We start from the raw sequence: 9,721 nt of genomic DNA on the forward strand, positions 1-9,721 counted from the left end.
CTCAGGACATTTTGGTAATATGCTGGAGTAAATACCCTAATATGATTAAGTTGCTTTATGTTTTCTGTTACTAGCAATTCAAAGTACTCAAACAGATAAGCATAATTGGGAGAAATGAGACTTTAAGTTTAAAATTCAGTAGCTTAACATTCTAGTATATCTACTCTGGCCCTCCTTTGTCAGTTCTTCCCTTTCTCAACTCTTTCTGATCCCATATTTTTGTAGATTACTTTGTTATATCGCATCTAGACAATCTGCTTAAAATGTGAAATTATTTTCATGAATTAAAATTTTCCAAGGGCTCCAGCAGCATATAGTTCAGGCATAAAATGAAATAAAGAGCAACAAAATAAAGATTTTAAATAATATGCTTATATGATTCTTATGATTTTTCTTTATTATAATTATTTAATATCTCCTGGACATATAGCTATTTTCTACCCTGCACCTAATATAATAATTAAGAACTTCAGATATTTGATATGCATTTTAAATTAAGTAATATAGATAGATATAGTTTCATTATATACTATTAAGTCTAGTAGTACAACTAAGTTTTTCTTGAATATTTGGATTTGGTCGGTTTTATAAGTAGATAAGTATTTATCTCCCCCATTTTTACAACCCCTCCCCTCAACTGCTTCATAGTAGACTAATATTAATCGAAAACTTTTTTTCTTTTTCCTTCAGTTAATTTTATTTTTTTCTGGTTTTAACATTTTATTCATTTATTATTATTATTTTTACTTTATTTTTTACAATACTGTATTGGTTTTGCCATACATCAACATGTTACTGTGTGTCAAGGACTTTACTACAGTTTAAACTCTTCTAATTACCTTAATAGGCAGTTCATTTTGTAGATTAGACAACTGTGATTTGGATGGATTTATCTCCTACTGAATATCACACAGCTACTATGTAGCTCCAGGTGTGCTTGAACATAGGCATGTCTGCCTCTAGAGTCACTTAGTTTATTCCTTGAATTACAATATCTCACATCCTTTGTCTTTTCCTCTCAGTGCCTGCCCACTATATATAAGAGCAATAGTGTTTTAATCAGCCTTTGTGAGGGAAGAAGGGAGGAAAATGAGATAAGGGGAAGGAGGAATAAAGCTCTCTTGTGGCCAGATTCACTACTGGAGCAGATGAAATCAATTCCAGAAATTCTAAAGAAAAAGCATATGTGGTAGATAGCAGAATGGACATGTTGAAAATAGCTTCCCCAATGTTCTATAGTGAAAACATGGATTATAGATGCATCCTCATACTTCTGAGGAACTCTGACAGTGTGGAACCTACTTGTGGAGGTATGATTCTAAAGGAATTCCACATGTTCTTTTAAGACTCAAATTTATTTACAGTTCCTTTTCTCCCCCCTCTGTAGTCGGGGAGAGGGAGATGTGAGTGGCACATCATTTTTAGCCTTCTACAACATGGCCCATATGGAACTCTTTTTGTCTGACAATTCTTTTGATGCTAAATTGGTAATGATTAATCTCTTTTAAATTAGATGTATTATTGCATCTTGCTGTCAAAGCCCTTTATTTTAACTTTTTGAAACTTTTTTCACTTTTAAAAACTTTTAGTGACTTAAAACTTACAATGATTATAAGACATTGAATTTTTCACTTTTTTAAAGTAAAAATTTATTAAGTAAAACCATTTTTCAGCCCTGCTATATGTATGTATCCTCAGTCGTTCAATCATGTCTGACTCTTTGCCGTCCCATAGACTGTAGTTCACCAGACTCCTCTGTCCATGAAAATTTCCAGGCAAGAATACTAGAATGAGTTGCCATTTCCTACTCTGGGGATCTTCCCGACTCAGGGATTGAATGCACTTGTGCAAAATCTCTTGTGTCTCCTGCACTGGCAGGCAGATTCTTTACCATTAGCACCACCTGGGAAGCCCTGCTGATACCAGAGAACAATTAAATAAAAGAACATAATGTATTTTAATTATTAAACCAGACTTAGTGACTCCTCTGAAGACATCATAGTAAAATTTCCCTTTAGGGCAAAAACGCACTGAGTTATGTCATAAGACAGGAGGACATTTCACCTTTACCTGAAAAATGGAATGTATTATAGGATAGATTCAGTTATGAAAGACTGTTGAACTCAAGTGCTATAATTCATTATACCTTTAGAGAGCTCTGAGTAGTAATGAATGATAAATAGACTTTTCTATATTTTGATAAAAGGGAAGTGATTTTTGAAATGTTTCTGTTCATTCCAATCAAATAAAATTTTAATTTAATTTTCAAGTTGATCACTCCAAACATCTGAATAAAAATAAACATAATAAGAACTATGTGTTGTCATCCCTCGGTATCCACAAGAGATTAGTTCCAGGACACCTTGCAGATACCGAAATCTATAGATGCTCAAGACCCTTATATAAAATGGCCTAGAACAGTTGGTCTTCTGTAAGCCCAGATATTGAGAGCTGATAGTATTAGGTATTTAAGTTTAATAACTTCCTCCTTCAAATGGACTAATTTTCCTAATTGATTCAATTAGCTAAAAAGGGGAAATCTCCCTTTCAATCTCTTTAGGTATACTTGAAATTTTTTAATGGAAATGTCTTCAGAGGAGTAATCTGGTTGGACATAAGTGTGTTGGAGTTGGAATCACCGGGTAGGTAATCTCTCTTTGAAGATACCTATTCTTTGCAAACCAAGGGAAAAGAACTTTCCCTTTGGAGTTCTTTTTTCACGAAAGGTCTGTAAAGTTCCACAAACTAACCCTATCTTGCTTGTATTTGTGCTGTATAGCAAAAAAGAAAAAATATATTAATTTTTCTGTCCTTAAAAAATTATTAATGATTTCCACTAAAAGATTCTGATAAGTATTTGAAAAGTATGGTGATAATTTACACGTCACATAGTAAAGATGAAGTTTTCAATTAAGACACAGTACTACTTTTATGGCCTTGGTTTATACTTAGTGGCCTTCTTGTCACTGAAGAAACCTGAATAACAGAAAGTTGGAATTTAATATTATCTTAATTAACTGAAATGAGAGTGATAGCTTATTATTCATGCTATTTTTGGCATATATACTAAACAAATATTAAGTATTTTTAGTTTTAAGGAGATAGAAAAACTAAAATTTTACAAACTTCTAAAGTTTAACTGTTTCTCTTCCAGATTATTGGACCATTTCCCTTCCTTGTGGATTTAATTTTTTTAGTCTTTCTAATAAATACTGTGTCAGTTTTAAACTAGTTTTAAACTGAAGCTTCTGTATAATTTGCATCATCAAAATGTGTCTAGAAAGACTTTAGTGGTCAGTTTGTTCTGTAAATTTACCTTAGCAGTGTTTGGAGTTTTTAATTATATATTTTTTTATTTATGTATACATATATAATGTGTGTATTTGCAGTTATAAATTACACCACTCATGTGATCATAGTATCCATCATAGATATATCAAAGTGTGATTAATCATATCCATTTAAAGTTATTTAGTTCAGTTCGGTTGCTCAGTCATGTCCGACTCTTTGTGACCCCATGAACCACAACGCGCCAGGCCTCCCTGTCCATCACCAGCTCCAGAGTCCACCCAAACCCATGTCCATCGAGTCGGTGATGCCATCCACCATCTCATTCTCTGTCGTTCCCTTCTCCTCCTGCCCTCAATCTTTCCCAGCATCAGGGTCTTTTCAAATGACACAGTTATTTGCATCAGGTGGCCAAAGTACTGGAGTTTCAGCTTTAGCATCAGTCCTTCCAATGAACACCCAGCACTTATCTCCTTTAGAATGGACTGGTTGGATCTCCTTGCAGTCCAAGGGACTCTCAAGAGTCTTCCCCAACACCGCAGTTCAAAAGCGTCAATTCTTTGGCACTCAGCTTTCTTCAGAGTCCAACTCTCACATCCATATATGACCACTGGAAAAACCATAGCCTTGACTAGACAGACCTTTGTTGGCAAAGTAATGTCTCTGCTTTTCAATATACTATCTAGGTTGGTCATAACTTTTCTTCCAAGGAGTAAGCGTCTTTTAATTTCATGGCTGCAGTCACCATCTGCAGTGATTTTGGAGATCAGAAAAATAAAGTCAGCCACTGTTTCCACTGTTTACTCATCTATTTGCCATGAGGTGATGGGACCAGATGTCATTATTACACAATTACATTTTATGTCACTGTACATGTGACAAGATGCCACTTTAAATGTGACATTTCCCTTTTATATTTGTATACTTTATATATAATATAAATTCAGTGAGAAAAATAAGCTAATCTTTTAAGTTTCAAATTAAATAAAAACAAATGAATTAGTGTCTTTGAAATTACTTTTGGTTTCATTTTAGAAAAAGTTGAAGACATAATAGGTTTTATATTTTTATGATATTATTTTATCATAATATGGATATAAATATATTAGATTAAAATAAAATAATATTATTTTTCATTATTTTATAGTTCTTAGATTGTTCACTTTAAAACAGTGAGCATATATATGAAGAAAAGTGGAATGTGTAAACATTTATCTGGATAATTCCAGTAAAAATAGTATGGATTAATTATTTAGATATTTTAAACCTTTATTTGAAACAGCTCCACTGGAATTCCATCACCTCCACTAGCGTTGTTCGTAGTGATGCTTTCTAAGGCCCACTTGACTTCACATTCCAAGATGTCTGGCTCTACATGAGTGATCACATCATCATGATTATCTGGGTCGTGAAGATCTTTTTTGTATAGTTCTTCCATGTATTCTTGCCACCTCTTCTTAATATCTTCTGCTTCTGTTAGGTCCATACCATTTCTGTCCTTTATCGAGCCCATCTTTGCATGAAATGTTCCCTTGGTATCTCTAGTTTTCTTGAAGAGATCTCTAGTCTTTCCCATTCTGTTGTTTTCCTCTATTTCTTTGCATTGATCGCTGAAGAAGGCTTTCTTATCTCTTCTTGCTAACCTTTGGAACTCTGCATTCAGATGCTTATATCTTTCCTTTTCTCCTTTGCTTTTCGCTTCTCTTCTTTCCACAGCTATTTGTAAGGCCTCCCCAGGCAGCCATTTTTGGAAAGTGAAAGAGGAGAGCGAAAAAGTTGGCTTAAAGCTCAACATTCAGAAAACGAAGATCATGGCATCTGGTCCCATCACTTCATGGGAAATAAATGATGGGGAAACAGTAGAAACAGTGTCAGACTTTATTTTTGGGGGCTCCAAAATCACTGCAGATGGTGATTGCAGCCATGAGATTAAAAGACACTTACTCCTTGGAAGAAAAGTTATGACCAACCTAGATAGCATATTCAAAAACAGAGACATTACTTTGCTGACTAAGGTCCCTCTAGTCATGGCTATGGTTTTTCCAGTGGTCATGTATGGATGTGAGAGTTGTACTGTGAAGAAGGCTGAGTGCCAAAGAATTGATGCTTTTGAACTGTGGTGTTGGAGAAGACTCTTGAGAGTCCCTTGGACTGCAAGGAGATCCAACCAGTCCATTCTGAAGATCAGCCCTGGGATTTCTTTGGAAGGAATGATGCTAAAGCTGAAACTCCAGTACTTTGGCCACCTCATGCGAAGAGTTGACCCATTGGAAAAGACTCTGATTCTGGGAGGATTGGGGGCAGGAGGAGAAGGGGACGACAGAGGATGAGACGGCTGGATGGCATCACGGACTCGATGGACGTGAGTCTGAGTGAATTCTGGGAGATGGTGATGGACAGGGAGGCCTGGCGTCCTGCAATTCATGGGGTCGCAAAGAGTCGGAGACGACTGAGTGACTGAACTGAACTGAACTGAAAACTTTATTTACTTTAATTTTTGGAGGTGCAGTTAGTGTTTATTTATACACAATATACCATGATATTTGCATAGCTTTTTAACTGTATAATAGTATACTATAAAGTACATTGTCTTATTTGTACCTCATAATAAACTTGGAACATGGGCAGGATAAGTTCTTTTTCTGTTAGTAAATGAAAAGACAGAAATATTTAAAATTTTGTACAATTCATGGGGCCACTAAAGGGCAAGACAGGAAAGAAGCAAAATATAAATTGCAGCAGGGTCTTTTCTGACCCACCTCCTAGAGTAATGAAAATAAGAATTAACAAGTGGGACCTAATTAAACTTAAAAGGTTTTGCACAGCAAAGAAAACCATAGACAAGACTAAAAGACAACCCTCAGAATGCAACAAAACATTTGCAAATGAAGCAACTGCCAAAGTATTAATCTCCAAAATATAAAAACAATTCATGTACCTCAATATAAAAAAAAATATAATAAGAAAAAATGGGCAGAAGACCTAAATAGATATTTTACCAAAGAAGACATACAAATGCCTAACAAATACATGAAAAGATGTTCAGCATCAGTAATTATTAGAGAAATGCAAATTAAAACTACAATGAGATATCACCTCACACCTGTCAGAATGGCCATCGGTCAAAAAAAAAAAAAAATGAGTTTGGGGCTTTTAGGGCAGGAGAGACCCTGTCTCCTGGCCTGGCCCTGCAAACCATTCTCTGATCCAAACTCAGACATTTCTTTCTTTCTGTCTTTTTTTTATGACTCACTTTGCAAGGGAGTTACTAACTAGCCTTAACAAGGGGAAGGAGACCTTCAGGAAAGGATATACCTGGGATTCTGGAGCCAGCTGTGCTCACTTCTGGGAGGGTGGAACTTCACCTCCTGCCTGGGGTCTGCTTTCATCTCCTGGTTCAGCGACTCACCCCTGAAAACCTGCCCCCTCCTGAGGAGGGACCAGCCTCTCTTCCATCTAGGCTATGGCCATAGATTAAGCTTTGAGCCTTTGGAGTGGGAGCACTGACTCCAAGACCCTAGACTACCAGAAAACCAACCCTAGGGAGTATCAAGTAATGAGAACTCACACAAAGGAAACCACTTGAATACAAGACTTGGCATCACCCCACCACCAGTAGCATCCTGTGAAGGACACCTCATCTAAACAACAAACAAAGCAAAAATACAAATCAGATCATCGGAAGACCACCTCACTCAACCTTTCCCTTCAGAGGAAAAACAAACAAACAAACAAAAATTCAGTACCAGTCTATGTTCAATACAGGATACAGGATGCTTGGGGCTGATGCATGAGGATGATCCAGAGAGATGATATGGGGTGGGAGGTGGGAGGGGGGTTCAGGATTGGGAACTCATGTACACCCGTGGCTGATTCATGTCAATGTATGGCAAAACCAATACAGTATTGTAAAGCAAAATAAAAATTAAAATTAAAAAAAAAATTCAGTACAAATCTCACCCTATATGAAGCTTACACAAACCACTGGACCAACCTTAAGAGGGAAGAAACCAAAGGAAGAACAAATTTAACCTTGAAGCCTGGGAAAAAGAGACCTCAAACACAATAAGTTAAAAAAAAATGATGAAAAGGCAGAGAAATACTATACAAATGAAGGAACAAACTATAAACACAGAAGTCCAAATAAATGGAGAGGAAATAGGCAAACTACCTGAAAAAGAATTCAGAATAATGATAGTAAAGCGGACCAAAAACCTTGAAAATAAAATGGAAAAAATGTAAGAATCAATTTTAAAAAACCTAGAAGAATTAAAGAATCAGTTCAGTTCAGTTCAGTTCAGTTCAGCCGCTCAGTCGTGCCCGACTCTTTGCGACCCCATGAATCGCAGCACGCCAGGCCTCCCTGTCCATCACCAACTCCTGGAGTTCACTCAGACTCATGTCCATCGAGTCAGTGATGCCATTCAGCCATCTCATCCTCTGTCGTCCCCTTCTCCTCCTGCCCCTAATCCCTCCCAGTATCAGAGTCTGTTCCAATGAGTCATAGACATAGACAAACAATGCAATTACTGGAATTAAAAATACTCCAGAAGGAATCAATAGCAAAATATCTGAAGCAGAGGAACTAATCAGTGAGCTGGACACATACTAATCAAACAAAGACTTAGCACAAAGAAAGAATATTAAAAGAAGCAAGGGAAAAGCAACAAGTAACATACAAGGGAAACCCCATACACTTAATAGCTGATCTTTCTGCAGAAACTCTGCAGGCCAGAAGGGAACAGCAGGATATATTTAAAGTACTGAAAGGGAAAAATCTACAACCAAGATTACTGTCCCTGGCAAGGATCTCATTCAAAATTGATGGAGAAAGAAAAAGCTTTCAGACAAGCAAAAGTTAAGAGAATTGAGTACCACCAAATCAGCTTTACAACAAATGTTAAAGGAACCTATATAGTCAAGAAATACAAGAAAAGAAAAAAGATTTACAAAATCAACCCCAAGCAATTAAAAAATGACAATCAGTTCAGTTCAGTTCAGTCTCTCAGTCGTGTCCGACTCTTTGCGACCCCATGAATCGTAGAACGCCAGGACTCCCTTGTCCATCACCAACTCCCAGAGTTCACTCTAACTCACGTCCATCAAGTTAGTGATGCCATCCAGCCATCTCATCCTCAGTCATCCACTTCTCCTCCTGCCCCCAATCTCTCCCAGCATCAGAGTCTTTTCCAATGAGTCAACTCCTCGCATGAGGGGGCCAAAGTACTGGAGTTTCAGCTTTAGCATCATTCCTTCCAAACAAATCCCAGGGCTGATCTCCTTCAGAATGGACTGGTTGGATCTCCTTGCAGTCCAAATAGGAACATGTATATCAATAATTGCTTTAAATGTAAATGGATTAAATACTTCAACCAAAAGACACAGACTGGCTGAATGGATACAAAAACAAGATCCATATATATGCTATCTACAAGAAACCCACTTCAGACCTAAAGACACATTTAGACTGAAAGTGAGAGGATGGAAAAATATATTCCATGCAAATGAGAAGCAAGAGAAAGCTGGAGTAACAATCCTCATATCAGACAAAATAGACCTTAAAATAAAGAAGATTACAACAGATAAGGAAGGACACTACATAATGATCAAGGGATCAATCCAAGAGGAAGGCATAACAATTGTAAATATCTGTGCACCCAACATAGGAGCACCTCAATACAAAGACAAGCACTAACAGACATAAAAGGAGAAATTGACAGTAACACAATAATAGTAGGAGATTTTAACACCCCAGTCACACCAATGGACAGATCCTCAAGTTAGTGATGCCATTAATGAAAATTAATAAGGAAACACAAGTTTTAATGATATATTAGATGAGGTGGATCTCCTTGATATCTTCAGGACATTTCATCCAAATGCAGAAGCATACATCTTTTTCTCACATGCACAGGGAACATTCTCTAGGATGACCACATCTTGGGTCACAAGTCAAACCTCAGTAAATTTAAGAAAATTGAAATTGTACCAAGCATCTTCTCTGACCACAACTCTATGAGACTAGATATCAATTATAAGGAAAAAACTGTAAGCAACACAAACACATGGAGATTAAACAACACATTTCTAAATAACCAACAGGTTACTGAAGAAATCAAAAGGGAAATAAAAAAAAAACTCTGGAAACAAATGACAATGAAGATACAACAGCTCAAAACCTATGGGACACAACAAAAGCATTTCTAAGAGGGAAGTTTATAGCAATATAATTCTACCTCAAGAAAAAAGAGAAACATTGAATAGACAACCTAACTTTACACCTAAAACAACTGGGAAAAGAAGAGAGAAAAAAAAAAACACAAAAAACCCAAAACCCAAAATTAGTAGAAGGAAAGAAATTATAAAGATCTGAGCTGAAATAAATGAAAAAGAAATGAAAGAAATAATAGTAAAGATTAATAAGAGTAATAGC

The sequence above is a fragment of the Budorcas taxicolor genome, chromosome 17 (assembly GCF_023091745.1).
Source record: "Budorcas taxicolor isolate Tak-1 chromosome 17, Takin1.1, whole genome shotgun sequence".
Lineage (NCBI taxonomy): Eukaryota > Metazoa > Chordata > Mammalia > Artiodactyla > Bovidae > Budorcas > Budorcas taxicolor.